At 52.4% G+C, this 27,504-nt stretch overlaps 1 long non-coding RNA gene across 1 annotated transcript; it reads left to right on the top strand.

Annotated features, from left to right (window-relative positions):
- The first annotated feature begins 1,528 nt into the window (after nt 1–1,528).
- Nucleotides 1,529–20,891, top strand: LOC147362678 (uncharacterized). The gene is made up of 2 exons (XR_015135770.1): nt 1,529–2,003; nt 19,892–20,891. It is a non-coding gene; the product is annotated as an uncharacterized LOC147362678 (long non-coding RNA).
- Nucleotides 20,892–27,504: the final 6,613 nt, after the last annotated feature.

Genomic DNA, 27,504 nt, shown 5'->3' with positions numbered 1-27,504 from the left:
CTGCAGTGTCGGAAGGAGGGGGATGTTTCAGGTGGGGCACCTCCACGCGCCCGGATGCCCACGTTTGGAGGTGACGCAGGCCAGCAGGTGTGTGTGCAGGAAGGCGCGTGCAGCTGCTGCGCCCACATCAAAGGCGTGAGGCCCAGTGTGGGAGTCCACTGGAGCGGGCGCTATTCTTGGCCCAGGCACTGACTGGCTGTGATACGATGCCTGCCGCTATCTTGCTGCACCATCTGCAAAACGGGGCAAGATCAAACTTTCCTGGTTCCACAAAACTCATGGGCAAACCACCTCACTGGTCAGGAACCTGGCCTGTCTACTGGGCCCTGGGACCAGACCCTCCTATTGCCTCTCTGAGGTTTTCTGAGCATCCATCTGGCACTGTCTTCATGCCATCTCTTGCTGTTGCACTAAGTCATGTCTGACCCTTTGGACTGCAACATGCCAGGCTTCCCTGTCCTTCACTCTCTCCTGGAGTTTGCTCCAGTTCATGTCCTCTGAGCCAGTGATGCCATCCAACCATCTCATCCTCTGCTTCCCCCTTCTCCTCCTACCCTATCTTTCCCAGCATCAGGGTCTTTTCCAGTGAGTCAGCTCTTCGCATCAGGTGGCCAAGTATTGGAGCTTCAGCTTCAATCTGTCCTCCCAATGAATGTTCAGGGTTGATTTTCTTTAGGATTGACTGGTTTGATCTCCTTGCAGTCCAAGGAACTCTCAAGAGTCTTTTCCAACACCACAGTTCGAAAGCATCAGTTCTTCAGCACTCAGCCTTCTTTATGGACCAAGTCTCACATCCCTACATGACGATTAGAAAAACCATAGCTTTGACTATGTAGAGAGGAGGTGATCCCACTAGGAGAAGTGCTCCTGGTTTCTAGTGAAAGCAAACCTGTGGCTCTCACAGCTCCTGTCTGGCCTCCCAGGTGCCCTTCCCAACCCCCAGTTGGGTCTTGCCAGTGTCCTGCTCAACTCCTACTAAGAACCGATGGGCAGAGACATCCAGGTCTCCTTCTGTCCCACTCACTCTGACTTGATGTATACTTACCAGCCGCATGTGGCAGCTCCGAGTTCCTTGGTCAGGCCAGGTCTTTTTCAAGTCCCAGGGCCTTTGCAAATGCTGTTTCCTCGTCTGTCCTTTCCCTCCAACCAGCTCAGCAAACTTCTCTTCATCCTTCAGAACCCAGTGCTGAGATCATCCTCATCGGGGAGCCTTCCCTGATCCCTGTACTCCCCCATCCTCAGGCTCCACATCAGGGGGTGTGGGGCACCCCAAGGCCTGCTCCTCATCATCTCTCAGGGCAGACTGGCTGGAGTGCATCTCTACTTGGGAGAGCAGGAGTGAAAGTGCCTCATCCAACTTTACTCCCAGGCTCCCCCTTCTCAGAGGGAGGTCTGGAGTCCCTGTCCCAGGAAACCCGGGGTAGAAAGGTTGGAAGCAGGAAGGACAGCTGTCAGGAGGCTGGAGGCGGGTGGAGATGACTTCAGATTTACATCAGTTTGGGGCTTGAGAGGAAGGATCACGGGGAGTTCAACACAAGCCAGTCAGACTGTGGTTCAGCTGTTCCCTGCTCTCTGTGTATGCTCCCTGCTCTGTGTGTGCTCCCTGCTCTGTGTGTGTGCTCCCTGCTCTCTGTGTGTGCTCCTTGCTTTGTGTGTGATCCCTGTTCTGTGTAAGTGCTCCCTGCTCTGTGTGTGTGCTCCCTGCTCTCTGTGTGTGCTCCCTGCTCTCTGTGTGCTCCCTGCTCTGTGTGTGTGCTCCCTGCTCTGTGTGAGTGTTCCCTGCTCTGTGTGTATGCTCCCTGCTCTGTGTGTGTGCTCCCTGCTCTGTGTGTGCTCCCTGCTCTGTGTGAGTGCTCCCTGCTCTCAGTGTGTGCTCTCTGCTCTGTGTGAGTACTCCCTGCTCTCTGTGTGAGTGCTCCCCGCTCTCTGTGTGTGCTCCCTGCTCTGTGTGTGTGCTCAGCCCCTGCTGGTGTCTCCAGGAGCCCAGGGAGTGTTCTCTGAAGGTGAGGAGGGTGCTGGCGGCGGGGGGCGGGGTGCCTGCAGGGCCCTCAATAAACTTCAAGCACAAGCCTGCCCAGTGGGGGCTTAGCTGGAGAAGCAGGAGTGAAGGGAAGGGCCTGCCTGTGACCTCACGCCAGGGCGCCTATGCCTGCATTGAGCTGCTGCCTTCAGGAAGCCGAGGAGGCCGTGAGAAAGGAGAGGCCCTCTTGAACAGCAGATAAAGACGGGGAGGGAGGCGCTGGCAGCCCATCCGATTCCTGCCCGGGGCTGATGACTGGTGACATTCAGATAGCTCCCTGGGTCTGGTTTTTCCTGTTCCTGAAGTTTCCGCACTATGCAGGGCTAGGTCAGAAGTGGCTGCTGGGGAGTGTTGCTCATGTGCATGGGTGTGTGTATATGTGTGTGTGTGCATGTATACGTGCATGTGTGTGTGCGCGTATGTGTACATGTGTGTGAGTATGTGTGTGCTGTCTCTGTTTAGGGAAACAGGAAATTCAGGATTCATATCAGCACCACATCCCAGGCTGCCTTGCTTCCTAGAAAGGAGGGGCAGATAACACGGGGCCTGACCAGAAGGAAGGGGCTCGTGGCCTGGCTTTGTCCCAGGGCAGCGTCTGGCCCCTGGGTGTCCGCTTTCTTTTCTTCTAGAGGAGGCTCAAGTACTTGCCTGGAAGAAGCCAAGTAGGGAGCAGCCTTGGCTCAAGAAAGCTCTGAGTCTTGCCGGGGCTGCATGTTCTGGTCACCTCTCTCCCAGGCGATCAGTGAGAGGGCCAGGAGGGTGGCTCTGAAGGGAGCAGATGACAGAGGACGCGGAGGGGCTGGGAAGGTGGAGCCCTCCAGCGTGGAGGATCGGGACCTTGGAGCTGGAGTCTCAGGGTCCAGAGTTCAAGGCAGGGGGAGCTGGGAGCCAGTGGTGGGGGCAGGGGCCTGCTATTGCCTTCACAGCCCAGGAAAGAGGCCTCAGGCCTTGACTGGCTGGTCCAGCACCCATGGCGCTCACCTGCTGAACTCCCCAGCTTCCCAGCTGGTGACCTTCCTTCAAGGAGTCCCAGATACCCTGCCCTGGATCTGGGCCTGGGCACCTGAGGAGGCTGGCACTCTGCCCACTCACCTGGGCCACCCCTTAGAGCAGGGCCCCATTGTAAGCACGCCTGGACCTGGTGTGGGCTCCTTGGAGCTTCACCCCGGAGCTCAGCCTTCAGGTCTCCCTGCAGGCCCGCCCTGCCTCCAGGGTCCCTCTGATCCCTGACCTTGGTGCCCCGGGGAAGGGGCCTGGGCACAGGCTAGAACAGCTCACACTGCAGAGTCTCTGTGCACTGATCCCCGCCCCCCACCCTAGCTTGTTCCACTTTTAAAAATAGCTAATGAGGAAATTAATTTTGTCACCCAGATGTATTCCGTAAAAACATGTCAGGGTAAGACAATTAACCTCTGTACCGATAAGTCCTTCCCAAATTAATGAAGTTAATATTTGTAGATGTTGAGACATTCATCTGGGGACAGGGGCCACAGAAGTAGCACTCCCTCCAGGCAGAGTAGGAGAGATACCCAAAAAGAAGAGGAGAAAGCTAGGGACAGACAGACAGACACACACACACACACAGTGAGAGATGGAGAGACAAACACGGAGCAAGAGACAGACACAGACAGACAGATTCACACACACAGATGGAGAGACAAACAGAGCCAGAGAAAGACACAGACAGACATACACAGCAGAGAGTGGTGGAGAGATGAACACGGAGTGAGTTAGACACAGAGAGATGGAGGCCAGAGGCAGAGACAGGCAGCAGACACACACAGACAAAAGTATACACTGAGCGAAGTATCTGGGGTGGGGATGGGGCGAGGATAAGGAGACAGGAAGGAAGGAGAGCAAGACCGACAGAATGAGAGGAAGAGAGAGATGAGAACGTGTGTTTGGAGGAAGGAGTGAAAGTCGCTCAGTCCTGTCCGACTCTTTGCAACCCCGTGGACTACACAGTCCATGGACTTCTCCAGGCCAGAATGCTGGAGTGGATAGCCTTTCCCTTCTCCAGGAGATCTTCCCAACTCAGGGATTGAATCCAGGTCTCCCGCATTGCAGGCAGATTCTTTACCAGCTGAGCCATCAGGGAAGCCCTTAGAGGGAGCAGGGCTGTAATATTTTCTGAGAATTTCCAAATATTCCAGATACTCGGCAGCAGTAGGTTTGGGGCAGGAGAAGACGTCACAAACTAAAGCACAGGATGAAAGGAGTTGGGTATTTTTCACACGTGGACTTTTCCAGCCCACTTGGATTCAGTTTTTTCTCTGCTCAAAGAGTTTGGATTCTTTTTTTCATCAGAGGCGGCCAGGAAGCCCTGGGTCATGGCCAGCAGGAGAGGGCTGGGTGGTTACTGCACATCTTTCTCTGGGTTCCCTGGAGGGTCACCTGGCTGGAAATACTGTCAGCGTTAATCTCCACCCACCCCTCCCCACTATGGGAGCCCTTCTTTGTCTCTCCCACTTTTACTGGGAGGACCCCGAGAGATGACAGCCCCCTGGGAGAGGACAACCTCTGCCCGAGCTGGGTGTTTTCATCTCAGGCTGGGTTTGGAGACGAAGAACTCCTGGTGACTTCATAGCCAGGGAGAGGGACAGGTCAGGGTGCGGGCAGGCTGGTGCCCCCGTAGGCAGGGCTCAGCGTCATTGGACCCTTGAGCTTCTACTCCCTGCAGACTCGGCCTGATTGGAGGAGTGCCAGCTAAGGAAGCAAATCCCGACCTGGCGCTCCTGGAGCTTGGATTGAAATGGAAACTTCTGTGGGGGACTCTGGGCCTTGGAACTGGCAGGGGTGCGGGGGGACAGCTGAGGGGCTGGGTGAGCCCTCGGGGTTCCATCATCTCTAAGGCTGAAGTCCCAGCCCTGCTCCCGAGGTGCTGACAGGCAGGAGACACAGGTTTTCCAGAGGCGAGAACTGGCCATCAGACCCCAGGCAAAGATGCTTTGCACTTGACCCTTTCTTTCTTAGTTTCTCCCAGCTGGGTGAAATGCAAACGGGACAGGAAGCATTCATCCTTCTTATTCCATCGAATCACCTGTTCTGGGGAGCAAAGTTCAGGACCGGGGGCAGGGCTCACGTTGCTGTGTGGGGCCTTTCATTGTGAGAGACTCGTGGATGGGACTGAGCTTCTTTCCAGAAAACCCAGGGGTGGTGACCATGACTGGACAACAGCAGACCCCGAAGCCCCGCTGGGCAGCCACTTTGGGAAGCTGAGGGGAGAGCTGAGGCTGATGGGGAGGGAGCCGGGCACAGGGAGGCCCGCCTGCTTGTTTCCGCACTTGACGTTGTGCCCACGGGTTGCAGACAGAAGCGAGCTAGAGACTGCGTATCTGGTTGGACTTCTCCCCGATTTCATTTTCCCAGGCAGCGACAGGCTTGCAGATCCCAGGGAAGTGATAGATGGCATCTATCTGGAGCTCCGTGAGGCCGTTGCTTGCCCCTGTGCAACAGTCTCCCTGCCCCTGATCTCTGGTTCTGAGCTGGGTGGACCAGGGCCTTCCAAGGGCCAGCCATGCCCAGAGGGCTCAGTGGGACTTCCCAGGGCCCAGGCCCACTGATGGTGTCACCACACCCGGGACCACAGATGGAACCTTGTCAAGTTTTGCTGAGAACCACCGTGTGGGTGGGGTGGCCTGGGGGCCAAAGGCCCTGAGTCCACGTTGGTTGTGGGGAATGGCAGACGTGGTGGGAGAGTGAGAGAGGTGAGCAGGCCTGTCCACTGCTTGCCTTTCCCAGGCCAGCTCTGGGCTGGGCTCTAGGTCATCTTGGTGTGTTGTCTAAAGTCGGGGTTTGGTACCAAGGGGAGAAAGGAGCCCAGGGATGCCCCCTGACTTCTGCACCAAGCTCTGTGCCAACCACAGGCCTCCCACTCTGAACCCATCCCCCTAGAGAGGGAAAGCCCTAGTTAAAGCACGAGGGGCGTTTGGGAGACGCTGACACTTCAGGTGGGTGTTACGTCTGCAGGTTCAAGAGGGCTTTTACAGTATGAGGGCTTCTCTCCTCTGCTCTGGACAGAACCCTGGAAACAGGTTCGGATGCAGATTGAAGGGCTGTGTTAATGGCAAGGAAGAGGGTTTTCCAGCAGGGCTTAGCTCTGCAGAAACTCTGAGAGTTGGGCAGGTGCTCTCTGTGGCTGTAAATTGTACCTTGAAGATGATGGGGGTGCCCTTCACTTGAGGGCACCACCTGAGCTGCCCACAGGTCTGAGTGCCAGCCCAGTCACCCAGCCAGTCTAGACCCAAGTTTCCCATCAGTGTATTAACACAGCCACATCGGCCTCGTGGGATCAGAGGGATTCATGTATGTAAGTGAAGTCGTTCAGTCGTGTCCGACTCTTTGCCACCCAATGGACTGTAGCCTGCCAGACTCCTCTGTCCATGGGATTTTCCAGGCCAGAATATTGGAATGGGTTGCCATTTCCTTCTCCAGGGCACCTTCCATTGCCTCCTCCAGGGCATCTTCCCAACCCAGGGACTGAACCCAGGTCTCCCACATTACAGGCAGACTTTTTACCATCTGAGCCACCAGGGAAGCCCATGTATGTAAAGGCATGCTTTTAGTTCAGAAACTCCAGGTGAATGCTGTTGCTCCAGCACACACGCGTGTGCACGAGCAATGGCTCTGGCCCGGGTGAACTACTCGTGTTTCTGGGGGCGCTCTGTTCCTTCCTGTGATCCCTGCTTCCCAGTGCACCTGCTGGTGTGGAGCAAAGCCCACCTGGCCTGGGTTGAACTCCTGGAGTCCAGAGCCCGGAGGACGGCCTGCTGGGGTCCCTGCTGGTCTCCTGCCCTGCCCTGTCTCACCCCTGTGAACAGAGTGAGAGGATTTCTCATAGAACAGGAGGAGAAGGGGCACAGCTGGCTTCACAGGGGGAGAAGGTCAGCAGTAGAACGGTGTCCACGGTTGGAGATCCCCTCCTCCCTCTATAGCTCACCAGGGTGGACAGTAGCCCCTGGGTCCCCCAGGGAGGGAGACTTCATTGACGCCCTTGGTTCATCAGGCCATGCTCAGAGGGTGCTGGGGACCCAGGGAATTTCTGGTGCAGTGGCTCCAAGCGTGGGCTTCCCCCCTCACCCCTAAATCCCTCTGCAAAGGCTGCCTTGCCTTCTCCAACCTCCCTCCCCTTCCGGGCGGGCCTGGGTTCACAGAGGACAGAGCCCTCCTTTACCTCCTGCCCTGGCTGACCCCTAAGGCAGGTTTCTGCCTCTGTGAAGGGTTAATTCACAGCCACACAGGACAGAAGGGCAGTTACAGAAGGGTGAGCAGTGGGGAAGTGGCAGCGGTTAGAGAACCCTCCCAGGACTTGCCAGCTGGGGCCCCAGTTCCCGATTCTCCTGCTGTGAGCCCCTGGGTGCCCTTCCACCCGGTGGAGGGCATGACACCCCTGACTCAGCTCCCACCACAGGGGTGACCATGGTCAGGGGTCAGCTGCATGGCCAGGCCGCTCGGGACTGGATGTCTCCTGCTCGGGGAGGTCAAGAGACAAGTACCAGGCCGAAGTTCACCGGGTCAGTGGTGTTGACTCTTTGTGACCCCGTGGACTGCAGCCCAACAGGCTCTTCCGTCCATGAGATGCTCCAGGCAAGAACACTGGAGAGGGTTGCCGTTTCTTCCTCCAGGGGGATCTTCCCAACCCAGGGGTCAAACCCAGGTCTCTTTTTTTCCCAACCCAGATCTCTTCTGCCTCCTGCATTGGCAGGCAGGTTCTTTACCACTAGTGCCACCTGGGAACCCACAGGCTCTTGACGGGGGCACAAAGCTAGGCCCCACTCTGGCGGTACGATCTTGGCAAAGTCCTTCATCCCCTTCCCCCGGTTTCCTCTCCTGCGAACCAGGGGTTGTCATAGCTCCCAGGTTGCCGTAACAAAATGTCCCAGACAGGGGGGCTTAAACTCCAGCTCTAGAGGCTGGAGTCCGGGATCCAGGTGTCGACAGGGCTGTTTCCTTCAGAGGCCGATGAGGGAGGCCCTATTTGAGACCCTTCCCCCAGCTGTTGCTGGTGGCTTGCTGAGCTCTTGTACCAGCTTCTACTTCACGGGCTTTAAAAGGATCCCACCCACCCCTGAGGACTCAGTCCATGGACCTGCCTCCATATGTCAGTCTTGATGCCGGCTGACCTATACCAAAGCCAGATGCCCACTCTCAGCCTCCAGCCTAGGTCCCCACTACTCCTGCCTCGTTTCGGCATCCCCTCCCTCTCCCACCCTCAGCTGGACCTGCTGGTCCATCCTCAGCCTGTTGCTGTTGCTGTTTAGTCGCTCAGTCGTGTTCAACTTTTTGTTACCCCATGGACTGCAGCACTGTCCATCACCCACTCCCTGAGTTTAGTCAAACTCATGTCCATCTAGTCAGTGATGCCATCCAACCATCTCATCCTCTGTCGTCCCCTTCTCCTCCCACCTTCAATCTTTCCCAGCATCAAGATCTTTTCCAACGAGTCAGTTCTTGACATCAGGTGGCCAAAGTATTAGAACTTCAGCTTCAGCATCAGTCCCCCAGCCTATTGACTGTGGAGTCCTCCCCAACCCTTGAGTGGAGCTAAGCTTTGAGAAGGGCTAGGGTCTGAGGTGGGGTGGGCTGATGCAGCTCTGGGGTGCAGAGGGAGGACAAGCCTATGTGGTCCCCACTACCCTGTCGCTATGCTAAGACTGATCTCACTTGGCTGACTCCGAGGAGGGGGAAAGGACTAGCTGGATGGCCTGGCTGTGTCTGGCCCTGAACTTGATCGTGGCCCGACCGTGCTCAGGATGTGCGTGCAGAATGGAAGGTCTGCCTGTGTGCGGGCTGTCTCTACCTGTGCCACACGGCATTGGTCATCCCGTGGAAGTCGCTTTGGAGCCGAGCAGCTGATGCATCTCATTAGTTCTGCCCTCCGGTTGACAAGTGGCGGCCTCTCTGATGACAGGATGGGTTCCTCCCAAATGCTTCTGTCTGGCAAGGCTGAATATTAATTGCCTCCCTTTATGTCATGATTTTTCATGGACACGGGGTGTCACCACATCACGGAGTGAGAAGTTGGTGCCCAGAGATACGAAAAAAAGGGATAAATTGGAGTGAGCTGCCCTCGACCCTGAAATACGGGAGAGATGGCTGTCGCCCAGGGAGTGAGAGAGTCAGTTCCTAGGCAGGTTGATAAGAAGTCCGGGGTCCCCAAGGAGGAGAAAGGTGTCTGGAGCTCTCAAGAAGGAGAAAAGGACAAACTTTTTTTTCTTTAAGCTCAGAGTTGATTACACAACAAAGCAACTCGGCTTAAACTCTGTACTAAGGATTATATTATTACTATTACTTCTGGGTTACCTTGGTGGATTTCTGTTCTTTAGGGCTCTGATTGGATACCCCCTAAAAATTTGTTTTAGATGAGTGTTCAGTCCTGTTCTATCTATTCATAATAATTCTAGATGGGATCCTCTCACCTGGCCAATTAAAAATACCTGCTCTGAGGCTGGCCATAGATTTAAGTTTTCTCTTAGGGTCATTTAAACTCAATTGGAGTGATGAGCTAAGTCTCAATAAAAAATTAACTTCTCATCTATTAAAAGGAAAACTCCTACAATTATGGGGAGGATCTACATGGTTAACACCAGGCTATGGTCATTTAAGTTTAAAGGCTCCTCTATGTTGGAAATGGTTAAAATCATACCAAAAATGATCAACCTGGTAATTATGAGACAAGGCTGGGTGCTTTATGATCTGTGCCTGTTATCACCCTTAGAGAGAGTGATTGGCATGGAACTCAGTGGATTTGTAGCACTAATTTATGGCCTTGACATCTACAGGGATGATACGAAGGTGTAGCCTGGGATTCCCATGAATTTAAGGTCATACATGTTAACAAATTACAGGTAACCCCAACCAATCTACCATTGATATGATCCCAGTGGGTCAAAGATCTGTATTCTACTGGTATGACCATTTAGCAGCTTGTGTGTGTGTGTGTGTGTGTGTGTGTGTGCGCTCGCACCTTCGATGGGGTTGGAGGATGTAATTGACCATATCTAAGCCTTGACAACTTTCATAAGCTTTAAATGATAGTAACCAGGCTATTAGCCTATTGAATTCTCATATCTCTATGATGAGAAAGGCAGTGCTACATAACTGCAAGACCCTTGACACCTTACAGCATCTCAGGGAGGTATCTGTGCTATAATTCAAACTGAATGCTGTATTTTTTATACCTGATAAATCCTTTAATGTCACACATTTGAACCACATGAAAAATCAGATTTCTGCTCTAAGTGACCCATTCCCTAGTCTTGACAATCTTCAAAAAAAAAATTTACTTTTAATTCCACAAATGTTATTAACTGTACCACTTGTATTTTGCTTGTTTCACGAGATTATTATTTCTTGTATTACCAAGTATATGACTGAGCCATCAACAGAAATGATGACTATACTTGAAGCAGTTGATCAAATGTATAGTTCGATATATGATCAATGATTGTAATAGTGTAACTCTAGAAGGCAATGGCACCCTACTCCAGTACTCTTGCCTGGAAAATCCCATGGATGGAGGAGCCTGGTGGGCTGCAGTCCATGGGGTCCTGAAGAGTCGGACACGACTGAGCGACTTCACTTTCACTTTTTACTTTCACGCATTGGAGAAGGAAATGGCAATCCGCTCCAGCGTTCTTGCCTGGAGAATGCCAGGGATGGGGGAGTCTGGTGGGCTGCTGTCTATGGGGTCGCACAGAGTCGGACATGACTGAAGTTACTTAGCAGTAGCAGCAAGGATTATATAACAACAATGTACCCTGTTTGAGGCCATGTTTCTCCTTCTTGAGAACCTTCTGACTAATCCTGTTATCTTAAAATGTATATTATGGGAGTGGGTCTGGTAAGATCTTTCTATTGTTCGTTCTAATTCTGTCATCTTAAAATGTAAACTGTGGGAGTAGTTCTGGTGAGAGCTTTACACCCTTGAGACATTCTTTTGATTTATTGTTAATAACCAACTGAAGCGTATATAGCTCCCTTGCTAAGACTAGCCAGTGGGGCACTCTCTGTCAGAAGCTTTCTTGGTCCTTTTTACACTTTAATAATCTTCCCCGGTGGCTCAGAGGCTAAAGCGTCTGCCTGCAATGTGGGAGACTGGGGTTCAATCCCTGGGTAGGGAAGATCCCCTGGAGAAGGAAATGGTAACCCACTCCAGTATTCTTGCCTGGAGAATCTCATGGACGGAGAAGCCTGGTAGGCTACAGTCCACGGAGTCGCAAAGAGTCGTACATGACTGAGCGACTTCCCTTACTTACTTACACTTTAATAAAACTCTGCTATACAAAAGCTCTTGAGTGATCGAGCCTGGTCCCTGGTCCCAAAGCTAAATCTTCTTCTTGGGAGATCAGGAATCCGACATCATTCACTGTAAACTTTCAGGAGTGGCTCATTTGTTCCCAGGGGCACCTCTGGGCTGTGGCTGGTGTGCGGGCCGCAGCCCCGGGTGGAAGGGAAGGGAGGTGGTCTTCCCAGTCAGGCAGCTCAGGAGAGATGCTCCCTCAGGACCACAGAGTCAGAGATGGTTCGTACATGACAAGCCCCAGAAGATGCTGCGCTCCAGGTGATCATGGTTGAACAAGCATCCACAGGGAAACCAGGCTGCTCCAACTAGCACTGGAGAAAAGGGTCAGAAGACGGGGCCTGGTGTGTGTGTGGTCTCTGTTTAAAGGTTGGGATTGGGCATTCATATCAGACTACTGGCCCTGTGTGTGTGTGTGTGTGTGTGTGTGTGTGTGTGTGTGCGTGCACGTGTGCATTTTGCACAATGGTGGCAGCTGCTCAACTGACAGAGATAAGAGGAATAGTGCTCAGCGGTGATGAAAATCCATTTTTTACATGACCCTCTTCTTGGCCCATGGAGTTCACTAAACATCAGCTTAGTGTTTGAGACGACAGAGATGCCCGCTGGATGCCCTTGACTCTGGTCGCCTTTAAGAGGCCACTGAGGTGCAGGTGTCAGTGTGAAGCCTGGAGCTTCCAGTGTGGTGGGCGGAGAGTATGGCCCAGCATCCCAGTTATTTCCAAGTGATGGAGGAGCGGGTCTGTAATTATCCTATGAGGTCATCTTAATTAGAATGGCGTAAAACAAAGACTAACGAGGTATCATCCCATCTTTTCGAGACTTGTCATAGATTCAAATGGAAAATCTTTCAGCTTCTCGGTGGTGACTTTTGAAAACCTCCGTTGGTGTTCTTTCTCTCTGTCCCTTTGGCAAGTGTCAGGTGAGACTAGCCACTGGCCTTCAGGGGGTGCTCAGGCCCGTGTGCTGGTCCTCCTTGGCACCAACTGCAGGCAGAAGAAGAGGCAGGGGTGGAGATGGTCCAGGGAGGACCCTGGAGGACTCTGTAGGGAAGGCCAGGCTCCATCATTTTTCTGGGAGAGAGTGTCACAGAGGGTGAAAGAGCCACAGTAGAAACCAGGACAGCTGGACTTAGCCCCAGACAGCCTTCCAGGACCAGGGCCACTTGTGAAAGCCCCTGTCTCTCTGACCCTCTGTTTCTTCATCTGTAAAATGGAGTTGGCCTGAGAGTAGAGGTCAAAGAGGGAGGTTGGAGCAGAGTGATGGTTCGTAAAGTTTCCAGAAGCCTCTTCTTTCCTTAAGGCGAGTCAAAGGGCTTTGCTGCTGAAGTAAAAGTGAAAGTCTCTGTTGTGTCCTACTCTTTGTAACCCCATGGACTTTACAGTCAATGGAATTCTCCAGACCAGAACACTGGAGTGGATAGCCTTTCCCTTCTCCAGGGGATCTTTCCAACCCAGGGAGAGAGCCCAGGTGTCCTGCACTGCAGGCACATTCTTTATCAGCTGAGCCACAAGGGAAGCCCTTGCTGCTAAAACCAAGTAATAAAGTTTAATAAGTAATAAAGTTTCCCCTGATTTGCAGATGCAGTGACATCAAAAGCTACTAATGGCAAAGGAGCCCAGTTCCTCCCTCGCCACGGGGATCACACATCCTGAGTCCCACCAGCACTGTCTGAGCCCTGTCTGGGTGCTTGTGGGAGACACAGCCTCTCCCAGGCCTCCCCATCCCCTCCTGTTCAGCCCTGGGCACCTCCGGCCAGGCTGCCGCGTGGGCTTGCTCACCAGTGGCCTCTGGTCAGCTGGCCACAGCGTCTGCTGGCCTGCTCTTTCCTCCCTGTCCCTCTCCAAGAGAGACAGAGCCTCCCAGGGTCCCCAGAGCTGCCACGTTCCTTGGACAGCAGGGCTAGGGGAGGGCCCGCGCCGTGGCTGCTGCTGCTCCCGGTCCCCTTGCTGCTCACTCTCCTTACGCCCATCATCCTGTACCCAGGGCTGCCCTCCTTCCTCCAAGCCAAGTGTGCTGCGGCCCGCCCTCCCTTCCCCCCCCGCCCCCCCCCCCCAGCCCTGCCGCCCCCACCTCCCTCCTCACCCTTCCCGGCCTTTGAGACTGGGAACTGGAGCCCTTCACACCTCATTCTGAACCATCTGCATTTGCGCTGTTTCACCTTTGAGGGCTTCCCCCCAACAGTGGGGGAAATTCTCACCTCACATCTGCATGAATAAGAGGCTCCTCTAAGAGGAAGTCTTTCCAGGGGACAGAGCTGGGTGCAGATACAAAATCTGGGTGTTACCAGAAACGGACTCACTGAAAACCAAACTCACCTCCTTTGGGTTAGATTTTCATGCAGAATAGGATGTTCTCAGTTTTAAGTTAGACTTGGACACGACTTCACTTCACTTCAGTTCACTGTTTTTGAGGGTGCCGTTGGGTGGTATTAAGTTTCTCTTCTGTAACTTTTAACGTTAGAGCATCTGCCTCCAATGTGGAAGACCTGGGTTCGACCCCTGGGTTGGGAAGATCCTCTGGAGAAGGAGATGGTAACCCACTCCAGTATTCTTGCCTGGAGAATCCCATGGACGGAGTCCATGGGGTCACAAAGAGTCGGACACGACTGAGTGACTTCACCTTCACCTTCTGTAACTTTTAATGCTTTGTAAACCCATCGCCACCTGACAGCACTGCCCAGCACTGCCTTCTTCTATGAAAATGTGTTAGTCGCTCAGTCCTGTCTGACTCTTTGTGGCCCCATGGACTCTAGCCCTCCAGGCTCGTCTGTCCATGGAATTTCTCCAGGCAAGAATACTGGGGTGGGTTGCCATTCCCTTCTCCAGGGGGATCTTCCCTACACAGGCATCGAACCTGGGACTCCTGCATTGCAGGCAGATTCTTTACTGTCTGAGCCACCAAGGAAGCCCTCCTTCTAAGAGGAGGAACAAACCAATAAACTCTACTTTTTGAGCTGAATGAGTCTGCCTCTCCAGAGAGCCCTGTCCCCAGGGGCATCCCGTCCTGGCAACTAAGGACTCAGCTCCCATTGGAGGTGATGTCTGCCCTGGAGTCCTCCACTTATCAACTCAGTGACTTCGGACAAGTGTCTTTGGTTTCATTGTCCACAGAATAGGAACAATGAGGCTCTCCCCGGGGGAGAGAGAGAGAGAGTAGAATAAGATAATACTGCCGAGGAAGCGACCAGTGCCCGCTGGCCCTGGGGAAGCCTCCATCTCGCTGAGACTGCCCTCGGGTGGTCATGGGCAGCTTCAGAGCTGAGCAGGAAGCCCTGAACAGGCCGGATCCTGTTAGAGCAGGTAAAAAAAAAAAAAAAAAAGAAAGTAACTCCAGCAAGGGAGAAACTGGTTGAAAACAAGCCAGGCCTGCTGCCGATCACTGGACTCCTGCTTCGTAAAGTCGATATGGACTATCCATTTCCCCTTTGTGGCTTCATTTCATAGGAAAGTCCCTGCAGGTGTGATCTGTGACTTACAAAGAAGGTTGGGAGACAGCAGCCCTGGAAAAATAATTCCACCTATAAACACCTGTGTTAACAAGTGCTGTATTTGTACAGCTATTTTCTCTTTCAAATACTGTTTACACACACCTATTCTCTTACCCCGCTCAGGTGTGCATTGCAAGGCATCTGGGGACTTGCTGGCTTGGGGCCAGCCCTCCCCAGTCGGAAATGGCTCCCCTCTTCGCCGAGAAACTCGGGGCTCGGAGCTCAGGTCTTCCCGGGGCCTGCTGCAGTGTTAGTGCTCCTGAGGTCCCCCTCTGGGAGCTCAAGCCAGTCAAGTCCGAGACCTCGGTGTGGCAGGAAGGGCCGGCCAGGGGGCCCCTTAGGGGACAGTGACCCCAGCTGGACGAAAGAGGACACCTGCTCTTTTCCTCGCTAGCCCAGGTCACTTTGCATTTTCACACTGAGCAGAAATTTGAACCCCTCCACCACCTGATTTCCACAGCCGTACAGCACTCCCTGGGCTGGGGGTGTAGCTGCCGGAGGAGATGCAACAATGAGACCTTTAGAGGTCTGGCGGGCCGGGGAGGAAACGCATTCAGTGCGGTCCTTTCTCGTTCGTCGAGGATGCCAGTATTTGTTTAGAATTCCATGTGCCTCCACGGCAGCCCTTAGGACTTGATTCCTGTCTCACCCTGGCAAGTGGTTTTACCCCCAAACGGCACGGGACACTCATCGGGACCTTGTGGACGTCCAAGTTTCAGGCCCCAGGCTCGGAGACCCTGGTTTACTTGAGCTGGAGTGGTCCAGCCAAATCCCCAGTGGGGATTTGGGTTCAAATCCCCAAATCCATCGAATGGGTGGTGAGCGAAGCCCAGCTTCTGTTAGGATTGCCAGGCATCTCTGCATCTTTATTTACTGTGAATATAAGCTTTTTGCTCAGAAGAGCTGTGCATTTGCAGAGCAATCGCAAGGGTGCAGAGAGCATCCACCCCCCACACCTGTCCCCTTCTTGTTGGCAGCTGACAAAGCTGTAGTCATTTGTCTCAATGAAGTCAGCGGCATCCGTCCACTACTATCAGTGAGATTCTATGGGTTATTGGGGTTTCCCCCCTCCCAAGTTCTTTTTCTGTCCCAGGGTCCCCTCCAGGAAACCTCCTTACATTTAACGGTCACACCTCCTCGGCCTCTTCTGATCTCTGCTGCTTCTTCAGACTCTCCTTGTTGTGTGTGACCTTGATGGTTTTGAGGGCAGGTTATTTTGTACAGCCCCGTGCTCTGGTCTTGGCTGATATTTTTCTCATGCTTAGACTAGGGTATGCGTTTTGGAAGGAAGACCACAAAGGTGAAGTCTGTATTCATTCCTGTCCTATGACTCATCACGGCCACACTGGCCTTGATCACCTGGCTGACGGAGGCAGAGTCCGCCAGGCTCCTCCACGGTCATGTCACCCCTCTGGTCATACTGTGTTCTTCAGAGGCACGTCGCAGAGCAGAACCCACATACGGCAGGTGGTCCCCCTCCTCCTCTTGCAGGGGGCGTATCTACATGAAGTCTGTGGAATTCTCCTGTCAGGGTAAATAGTTTCTCCCCATTGATTATTTTTTCAGTTATTTATTTATTCGCCATGGATCTTTTTTTTAAAAAAAGTTTTATTGTTTTATATTGGTATATGGCAGGTTCCTGGGTGTTGTGGTAGTGGTAAAGAACCTGTCTGCCAATGCAGGAGACATGAGAGACACAGGTTTGACCCCTGGGTCAGAAAGATCCCTGGAGGAGGGCATGGCAACCCACTTCAGTTTTCTTACCTGGAGAATCCCATGGACAGAGGAGCCTGGTGGGCCACAGTCCATGAGGTTGCGAAGAGTTGGACACGACTGAAGCGACTTAGCACTCAGGCACACATAGCAGATTAACAAGGTTGTGATAGTTTCAGGTAGAAAGCAAGTCGACTCAGCCATACATACACATGTTGCTGTTCTCCCCCAAACTCTCCACCTATCCAGGCTGCTGCATGACTTTGAGCAGAGTTCCCTGTGCTGTTCAGTTGTTCCTTGTTGGTGATCCATTTTTTATATAGCAGTGTGTACCTGTTTATCCCAAACTCCCTACCCATCTCTTCCTCCCATCCTTCCCCACCCCGGCAACCATAATTTTGTCCTCTAATTCTGTGAGTCTGTTTCCTAAATACATTTTTTTGTATCATTTCTTTTTAGATTCCACATACAAGGCTATTTCTCTGTCTGACTTTACTTAGTATGTTTTATTTATGTTGGTGTAGACTCTGAGATATTTAAGCTTCGGATTATGATCCAGTACCGTGCTCCTTACACTGTTGCTCACAAACGATCCAGCTTTGGGCAGTGGGAGCTCTTTCAGGGTATCTTCTCTCTCTTTCTCTGAAATGCCCCGTCGTTTTGGTTTTCAGGTTCTTGCTTACTTAAGAAGAAAGGCAGGGCAGGGCTTTACGAACACCTGCTGGATGGTTTTAGGTGTTTTATTTGCATTTTCGTTGTTTAATCATAACCACTCATTTCTCTCCTTAACACACACTCTCTTGCTCTCCGACCCCCAGTTTTCACTCGGGTGCCAGGAGTGGCATCAGGGGGCCATCCATGGCAGAAGGCGCCTGGATGGAGAGCTGGGCGGCTGAGTTCATGTCCAAGCCCTGCTCCTCACCAGATGTGTGAGCTAGAATGAGTACTTTCACCTCTGCCAGCCTCCAGTCTCTAGCTGTGGGAGGGAGACAGCCCTGAGTATCTCGCAGAAGCCTTCTAGACCCGTGTAGCCGTAGAGACAGCATAGCCATGCTCAGACAAGCATCTTGTCCCTTCTGCCCCTCCCGCTGTTGCTACGTGATTGTCACCTTTTGATCCCTGCTTCCCTAACTACAACATCAGGGCACTGGACTTGCTGATCTTGGAAGACCACCCCCCCTTCCTGATGTTCCTTGTGGTCCCAGATGGGTGGGGATGGGTGATGGGGGAGGGGTCAGCAGGCATGGCCCTAGGAGCCCAGCACCCTGGCCTGTGGCCAACCCTAGCCTCATATTGGAATCAGCTTTGCAAATCTGCCCATCAAAGAAGATGGCTTTTTGCCCTAGAACACAAAACATTATACTGAAACATGTTATCAGCATGTCTGGGTTAAGCCCCAACTGGCCCCTGCCACCCTCAGATATGTTTCAGCTCTTAGTGTGCCTTGGCTGGCTGGACACAGGCTGGAGATCCCAAGCCAGTCTGATCTCATAGAATGTGAAGTGTGTCTGCAGTCACTGGTACCAAAGGCGCATGGGCGTTTTGAGTGTTCTTAGTTATCTGGTCTCCCATCTCTGTGCGTCCATTTCCACCCACAGTGGTATTTGTCAGCTTCTATTGATGAGTGGGATTTGGGTTGGGGTGTGAGGTTGGGTTTCTGGTGTGAATTTCTGAGGTTGGGTACAGGTGCTGAAACTGGGGCCAGGGCCTGGCTGGGGGTGGGGTGTGGCTGCTCAGGGTGCTTCCTGTGGGAGCCGGGTCTCAGACTTGGACGTGGGCCATTTCTCCAGAGCAGGAGAGGGTCCGATGGGGAAGATGGACTCCAGAAAGGGCTCCGGGGTAGGGCTAGAGGAGCCGACCTGGGCGTCTGCAGCTCTTCTGGTCTAGAACAGGGAGGGGGGTGGATGGGGGTTTGGCTGGAAGGAGGGCCAGCTTAGAGCAAGCCTGGGTCTTCATCCCAGAGGAGGAAAGCTAAAGGTATTTACCCAAACTGGGTCACTGGGTTGTGGGAACTCAGAACACTGGCCAAGGCCGTGGGTGTCCCAGGATTCAGGGCTGGGCAGGGGGGTGAATGAAGGAAAAGGGGACCCTGAGTGTGAACCCTTGGTGATGGGCTGGGAGAGGAAGAGGGGCTCGGAATGTCCAGTCAAGGGAGGCAGTGGCAGCAAGAACAGGATCCATTGCACAAATGACCACAGATGGGTGTTCACATGCATATGGAGATCCACCTACCAAGATGCTTGCAGAGGCATTGTGGGTAATGGGATAAAATCGGAACAACAAAAATGTCCATTATTAGAAGGGGATCAGGGTTTATCTGAAATACATACTATACCGTGGGGTACTCTGGCGATATTGAAAAGAAGACAGGCCTGTAGGATCCAATGGACTAACACTAGTGGGAACAAATTGCATGTTTGTTTCTCTTATATAATCCCGCGTCTGAAGGAGAGCAGTTGCTGCTTACCAGGGTTGTCAGGGACCCAGTTTCCTTCTTTCCCATGTCACCTTCATGAAAGGTGTTGGCTTTTAGAGCCTTACACTAGTTTCCTCACGGCCCCAGAATGGCTGCTGTGGCTCTGAAGATCACGTCTAAGTATAAAGAATGAGAAGGGGGTGCTGGTCATTGCCAGATACAATTGTATTTTTTTTTTTTTAAATCTGGGAATTGAGAGACTCCAAGTTGCCCCCTGGCTCCTCCTCCCCCTCCGTGGGCCATCTCACCCCCATATCTCATTGTCCAGGACAGGGTCTCACCTGCTTATCCCCAGCTGCAGGGAAGGCTGGGAAAGTGAGTATCTGGCTTTGCAGCATGAGAGCAAGGAAAGAGTCTAACAATGCTGTCAAGTCAGCTAGCAAATAGCGTTTGCCCCTTGCATGTAAAGAACTCCATAGGCAGAGTTTCCAGGGGACTTGTGATAGTAATTGCCTCTGGGGAATAAGATGTGGGATCTTAGAGAGGAGAGTAGCTCCGTTTTTTATTGTATATCCTTTCCTACTCTTTTTTTTTTTGTTACCACATGTGTATGTGACTTTTTCCATTAAAAAACTTAATTAAAATCAAATAAAGCAGGGGATGCAATTTGCTATTAGTAGATGAGAGAATTGATTCAGGAGATAGTCTGGGGAGAGCCCTGGGGCTTCTGTTTGTGGGGGGCCTGGCCATTTACAGGGTACCTGTAGCCGAGTCGAAGGTTGAGTGTGTGGGAAGACCCTAGTGCCTGGACTCTGGGCATGGAGGGTGGAGGCAGGGCTCACCCAGGGAAGTGCCAGTGTGGGCAGGGGCAGGAGCTGGGACGGCCAGATCCCATCCTCAGAACATTTACTTGGTGAATATTCATGATTCTCTTGCTGACTCTTCTTCCAGAGGGCAGTGTTGAAACTGACTTCTCAGGAAAATCATTCCCTGTCTTGCTATAGAAACTGACGTATGTTTCTAATAATGTTCACAAACTGGAGGTGGTCATTGACGACGTGACGCGAAGCAGAAATGGGAAGAGGATCTGAATCAGTCCTTGAATCAGATGACTCGGATGAGATTGGAAGAGTGTGAAGGAACATGTGGTTTTGCTTTTCCTGAGGGTAACTCCACTTAGGGGCTGCCCGGGTGGTGCTGATGGTGAAGAATCTGCCTGTCAATTCAGGAGACCCAGGAGACGTGGGTTTGATCCCTGTGTTGGGAAGATCCCCTGAAGGAGGAAGTGGCGACCGCTCCAGTAATCTTACCCGGAGAATCCCATGGAGAGAGGACTCACGGGCTACAGTCAACGGGGTTGCAAAGAATCAGACACGACTGAGCCACTGAGCACACTCGCTCAGAGTATTCAGCTCAGGCTTTGGGTCTTGAGTCGGGCAAGTCTAACGAGCCCTTCTGTGAACAGCAACCCATTGTTTCTGGGTTTTCCAGACTTTGAGTGCCCTTCTCTGGAGGAGGTTTCTAAGAGCTCATGAAGATCAAAGCAAGTTAGGAGAAAGAAAACTTGCAGAACGCTTGGTAAAACCCAAGCAACAGTGGATTGTTGCTGGAGCAACGGTGTCTAGGAAGGCCCTGTCTCGTTTGCCGTTTCTAGTGGTGACCTCCTTCTGCAGATGGCAGTTGACTGCTCCGTCAGCTCTGAGACATTCAGGATGATACTTTAAGGACTGCAGGGCACGGTGGGGCTGGGAGGGGAACCTGTGTGCCGCTGTACAGGTCCTGTGCCCTCGACCAGCAGTAGCAAAGGGTCTTGTCCCCTTGGGAGTCATAGAGAGGGGAATGGAGCCTTTAGTGCAGGGTCCCCTCTGCCTGTCCACTCATGGGCTCTAGTGAGTGGCAACCACATGCTGGCAAATGTTTAACAATTGACCGAAGGAAAGACAAAAACAAAGTCCTCGTCTGCCCGTTTCTGTGGTGTAAATACTCTCACCAAGCTGCTTCCAAGGTACCAACGAGACATCTCTGAGTGCCCATTTGGGAAGAGATGCTCACTTATGGCCACAGCGATGGGGTGAGGCCTGGCTCCATACACACTGACTGGGGTGGTCCACGGCCGTACCGATCTGTGACAGTCCCCCATCATTCATGAGAGAGGAGGGGAGAGGTGACGGAGCAGCCTGAGGATCACTGGGACCAGGGAAACATGGGCTGCGTGACTCAGTGGTCCTGCCCTGAGGAGGCCCAGTCAAGTCACCCTGAGGTGGGTGCTCTGAGTTGACTGTTTTCCAGAAGGCATGGTTTTAGGGTGTCACCCTAACCACTTCCTATCAGTACCAGTGATCTCGGGGACTCATCCAAGGTCACACAGCAAGTGACTGCCCACCCGAGGCTCTTGCCTCAGCTCTGAGAACAAGCTCTCACTTCTCAGAACCTCAGAGAGCATGGCGTTCAGCCGCTCTCCTCCCCGCATGGGCCAGAGGGACAAGAAGGGGTGCTGGCCTCAGACGTGGAGAGGACCCCGAACCCCCAGCCTTCATGGAGAAATCCCCCTGCGCCCCACTCTCCCTCAGGGACAGCCTGCCCCCTTCCCTTCTCCCCGACCCAGGAAGGAGCTGCTGTCCAGGTCGTGCAGGGGGCGTTCAGGGTGGTCCCTGGAGTACTGGAGAAGTACCACAGAAACCTCTCTTATCAGTGCGGCTGAGCTGCACCGGCCCTAGGGAGCGGGGTGAGCCTGAGGAGGAAGCAGGGTGACCCCTGGCCTCTGACCTCGGTGACCTGTCATGAAGGACTCCTATAGGAAATGACTCTCCACCAGAGTGGGATGGATGCCCTTGGGAGCCCATCCCCACGTCATCCTTTGAAAAATTAAAACACAATCCTACAAAGAAAAATAGCACATGGATTAAAGTACAGATGCCAGAGCCCAGCTGGCTGGACTTTACCCCAGGCCGCACCAGTTCCCAGCCGGGTGGTATTAACCACGTCTCTTCTCTGTTCTCTAGCTCGGTTTCTTCACTTGCTGTTCGTTCAGTCCCTAAGTCATGTCCGACCCTTTGTGACCCCATGGGCTGCAGCACGCTACACTACCCTGTCCCGCACGACTTCCTGGAGTGTGCTCAAATGCATGCCTATTGAATAGATGATGCTATCCAACCATCTCATCCTCTGTCGCCCCCTTCTCCTCCTGCCTTCAATCTTTCCCAACGTCAGGGTCTTTTCCAATGAGTCAGCTCTTTGCATCTGGTGGCCAAAGTATTGGAGCTTTAGCATCAGTCCTTCCAGTGAGTATTCAGGGTTGATTTCCTTTAGGATTGACTGGCTTGATCTTGTAGTCCAAGGGACTCTCAAGAGTCTTCTCCAGCACCTACAAAATACAAATGATGATGGTCACTAGAACCTACCTTGGAAGGCTGTGGTGAGGATTAAGTGATTGTGGATACTTGAATATATTATTGACATGTGTACAGCCCCTGGCATGTAACAGGAAATCAGTAAATATAAGCTACCTAGTGGCACCCCACTCCAGTACTCTTGCCTGGAAAATCCCATGGATGGAGGAGCCTGGAAGGCTGCAGTCCATGGGGTCGCTGAGGGTCGGACACGACTGAGCGACTTCACTTTCACTTTTCACTTTCATGCATTGGAGAAGGAAATGGCAACTCACTCCAGTGTTCTTGCCTGGAGAATCCCAGGGACGGTGGGGCCAGGTGGGCTGCCGTCTATGGGGTCTCACAGAGTCGGACACGACTGAAGCGACTTAGTAGTAGCAGTATTATTTATATTAAAGTTGGTGGTCTCTGAATATTGAGGTGTCTTTAAGTATTTGGGGAGTTTGGCTTGTCGGGAAGGGAACATCCATGCTGGTCACCCCGCTCCTGGCCCGTCTCTTCGGTGTTGGCACTGTGCAGGCTTCGAGGCAGTCACGTGTGTCCTTCTACACGCAGGCGCCCGACCTCCATTTCTAAGCCTCTTTCCCCATCGCACCCTTGAGAATATTGCCTCTGTGACTAGCCAGGGGCATGGACTGCCTGGGGGCAGATGCTGAGCAGCAGAAGGACGCAGATGGGCCTCTGTTCACCGGATTAGAATTCCAGACCCACCGCTTCCAAGCTCTGTGATACTGGCCAGGTTCCTTCACCTGCATGAGCCTTGATTTCCCATCTGGAACAATGAAATGGACGCAGTTACTGATAGTGACCGTGAGAAGGAAGGAGCCCAGTTGTCAGTGTTGAAGGAGATCCCCACTCTGAACCTGTGGGGACCCAGCCTCTCCCAGCCCAGTGCCGAGCACGTGTTACTTGGTTCAGGACTTCACCTCACTTAGGAGCCGCAGGTCCCAGTGGACCGATGATTCGAGGCCGAGGGCCGGGCGTCAGGCGCGCGGCTTGGCCGGTCTTCGCTCCTGGTCTGCTGGGAAGCTCTGCCACCTCCTGTTTTGCGTGTTCCCTTTCTTTCTGCTGCGTTTGAGGATTGCGGCGCACGAACGGCCAGCCGCAGACCTGAATGGGCCCTTTCTCCCATGAGGACACCTGGGTGGAGGCTGGGGCGTCCGGAGGCGGAGAGCCCCAGGTGTGGATGGTTTCTGTTTGCTTCTTGGGTCTCAAGTGTTTCCTCTGATAACATTCACGGAGCGCACCGCTGCTGGACGTGGCTGCCCACCCTGAGGCTGGAAGTGCCTGGCTGGGGAGGAGGGGGGAGGGGAGAGGGGAGGACAGACAGAAGAAGGAGGAGGGTGGAGAGGAGGAGGAGGGTGGAGAGGAGGAGGAGGGATGGGGGAAGAGGGGGAAGATGGGGGGGAAGAGGGGGAAGATGGGGGGAGGAGGGGGGAGGAGCAGAATGGGGAGGAGCAGGAGGGAGAAAAAGAGCTAGAGAGGAGCAGGGGAAGAGACTGCCCAGTGCTTGAGTGGGCCTGAGCATACTGTTCCTGAAGGCCTTTAGAAAGTCTGGCTTCCTCCTGGCTGAGGAGTCCCTGAGCTATCTGCACCATAAAGGGCGATCATGCTCCATGACGCAGGGGGCGAGATACCATCAGAACGAGAATATATTTAGAAGACAGGAAGTGAGCCCTCCAGCCTGCCCTTGCCTTTACGTTGCGGGCGTTCTCACCTTGTGAGCCCCTCCCACTCAGCTGATGGACAGGCTGCTGCAGGGTGAGGAAATGGCTCTGGCCGTCGCGCCGATGCGTTCTTTTCTTCTCTCTCTGTCTCTCCTCGCAGGCTTTGCTGGGGTTGTCCCAGAGCGATGGGGAGCCGTGACATTTTGCTAGGAACTGAGTCATTTTGCTGGATTTTTTGAGCCGTGTCCCTGATTAGTAAACCTGTCTCAAAAATGGGAACATGCACAGGGCTATTTTTAAGTGTTCTCAGCATCGATGTTCCTAATTCCTAGAACAGACATCAGTATCTTTCTCCTTTCAAGTGTAGATAAACACTGAGCAGCTGTGTGACCTTTGGCAAATGAGACTTGCTGGGTGTCAGTTTGCTCATCTGTGAAATGGGGCTAACACTGCCTATCTCATGGGGGAAGGATGGGCCCGCAGACCATGTGTACTTTCTCCCCCCCTCCTCACTGCAGTGTGCAGTGCCTGTGGGCATTCAACACACTCACAGTTCCTCTTATTATTTTTATAAGGCTGACAGGTCCAAGGCCAGCATGGGGACTGGGTGCACTAGCCCGTTTGCTACACACAGGTGTGTCTACCAGGTTAGAATCTACCTTTGGTTGGCTACTGGGGGAAACAAAGCGAAACCTGTATTTAAATCTGTCTGTCTTCTTAAATTAGCTGGACTTCCCTGGTGGCTCAGTGGTGAAGAATCGCCTGCCAATGCAGGAGACATGGGTTCGATCCCTGGTCTGGAAGGATCCCACAGGCCTCGGAGCTAAAGCCTATGCCCTGCAACTTCTGAGCCCACGTGTCCTGGAGCCTATATTCCACAAAAGAAGCCAGGGCAATGGGAAAGTGGCTCTCTGCAAAGAGAGACAAGCCTGCATGGCAAGAAGACCCAGCACAGCCAATAAATAAACAAACAAACAACAATAAATAAGGAAAATAAAAAAGTCATCAGCCATCAGCAAACTTGGCAATGTCTATCCAGTAATAAGTGTTTGCCAGGGTCCTCTGTGCTACCCCGTGAGAGCATCCAGAGACAAAGGAAGGAGTGTGACACTGCTGTGGTAGGGCACTCTGTCCAGGGCCAACACCAATGACTGCAGACAGACACAGATGATTGCCATGGCTCACCTCGATCAGCTCGGGGACTGTGAGGATGGCTTTTGTCCGTCACTGTCCCAGGACACCTGGGATGCAGTGATATTAGAAAGCCTGGGACAGCTGATGAGGGAGTTTTTACAGGTATGCTCTGTGTAGACACGGCCCCTTAGAGTAAGCTGTGCACAGTAGGTTACATTCCAAGAGAAATACTCCAGTGTGTCTAATATGAACTCCAGCTCCTCTCAGCTTGGTGTCCTGTGTGTGCTGGGCACGTTGCTCGGGGCTTTCATCCTCACACTCACTTTGTGGGGTCCCCACTCTGTTCGTCTCAGTTTACACCTGGGGCCAGCCCCTCAGCCCAGGTCCTACAGCTGAGAGAGGGTGGAGCTGGGACCTGAAGAGAGATCTTGGTGTTCCTTCAGTTTACCAAGATCCACTGGGGCAGTGTGTGCAGAGACAGAACAGGATTTTTTTTTTTTCCCAGTTCATTTTATTTATTTATTTTATTTTACAATGTTGTATTGGTTTTGCCATACATTGACATGAATCCGCCATGGGGGTACATGTGTTCCCCATCCTGAACCCCCCTCCCTCCTCCCTCCCCATCCCATTCCTCTGAGTCATCCCAGTGCACCAGCCCCGAGCACCCTGTCTCATGCATCAAACCTGGACTGGCGATTCATTTCACATATGATAATATACATGTTTCAATGCCATTCTCCCAAATCATCCTGCCCTTGCCCTCTCCCACAGAGTCCAAGAGTCTGTTCTATATATCTGTATCTCTTTTGCTGTCTCGCATACAGGGTCGCATAGAGTCGGACACGACTGAGCGACTTCACTTTCACTTTTCACTTTCATGCATTGGAGAAGGAAATGGCAACCCACTCCAGTGTTCTTGCCTGGCGAATCCCACGGACAGGGGAGCCTGGTGGGCCGCCGTCTATGGGGTCGCACAGAGTCGGACACGACTGAAGCGCCTTAGCAGCAGCAGCAGCATACAGGGTTATCGTTACCATCTTTCTAAATTCCATATATATGCATTATTATACTGTATTGGTGTTTTTCTTTCTGGCTTACTTCACTCTGTATAATAGGCTCCAGTTTCATCCACCTGATTAGAACTGATTCAAATGTATTCTTTTTAATGGCTGAGTAATACTCCATTGTGCATATGTACCACAGCTTTCTTATCCATTCGTCTGCTGATGGACATCTAGGTTGCTTCCATGTCCTGGCTATTATAAACAGGGCTGTGATGAACATTGGGGTACATGTGTCTCTTTCAATTCTGGTTTCCTTGGTGTGTATGCCCAGCAGTGGGATTGCTGGGTCGTATGGCAGTTCCATTTCTAGAGCAGGATTAACATTACTGTGGCATGTTCTGTATGCTCAAAGAAAACACTTGAAAGAAACTTTAGCAGATTTATTCCTTCTCTGCAGTATAAATCAATGTGTGACATGACATGAATTTATGTTATGTACAATACATGATTAAGTAAGTATATGGGCTTACCCAATGGCTCCATGGGTAAAGAAGCTGCCTGCAATGCAGGTTTGATCCCTGGGTAGGGAAGATCCCTTGGAGAAGGAAATAGCAACCCTCTACAGTGTTCTTTCTTGGGAAATCCCATGGAGAGAGGAGCCTGGTGGGCTACAGTCCACAGAATTGCAGAGTCAGACACGACTGAATGACTAAGCACAGAACACAAGTAAGTATATGTATATATATACATTTATATGTATACTTTTTATATATATAAAAATACTGGGGCTTCCCCGGTGGCTCTAGTGGTAAAGAACCTGCCTGCCAATGCAGGTAGATGTAGTGGGGTTCAATCCCTGGATCAGGAAGATCCCCTGCAGGAGGGCACAGCAACCCACTGCAGTATTCTTGCCTGGAGAATCCCATGGACAGAAGAGCCTGGTGGGCTACAGTCCTTGGTGTTGCACAGAGTCAGACACTACCGAAGCAACTTAGCACTCATGCATGCTTATTAATACTGGAGTGGGTAGCCAATCCATTCTACAGGGGATCTTCCCAACTCAAGGACTGAAGCTGGGTCTCCTGCATTGCAGGAAAATTCTTTACTGTCTGAGCCACTAGAGAAGCCCTATATGTGTCATATAGTACATGCTTAAGTATATACTGTATAATTCATATATTGGTAAGTTTCCAGTCATACAGCTTTCTTAACCAGAGGGTCAGAGCTGAACTCAAATTAGTCAGTGGAGCTGCAACTGCTGCTAAGTCACTTTAGTCGTGTCCGACTCTGTGCGACCCCATAGATGGCAGCCCACCAGGCTCCGCCATGGAGCTGACTAATTACCATTCCTCATAAGTTCAGGGAGG

The sequence above is a fragment of the Bos grunniens genome, chromosome 11 (assembly GCF_055505025.1).
Source record: "Bos grunniens cultivar Pamir isolate PY7600 chromosome 11, Bosgru_T2T1.0, whole genome shotgun sequence".
Taxonomy (NCBI): Eukaryota; Metazoa; Chordata; class Mammalia; order Artiodactyla; family Bovidae; genus Bos; species Bos grunniens.
This window is presented reverse-complemented; position numbering and strand designations above follow the sequence as displayed.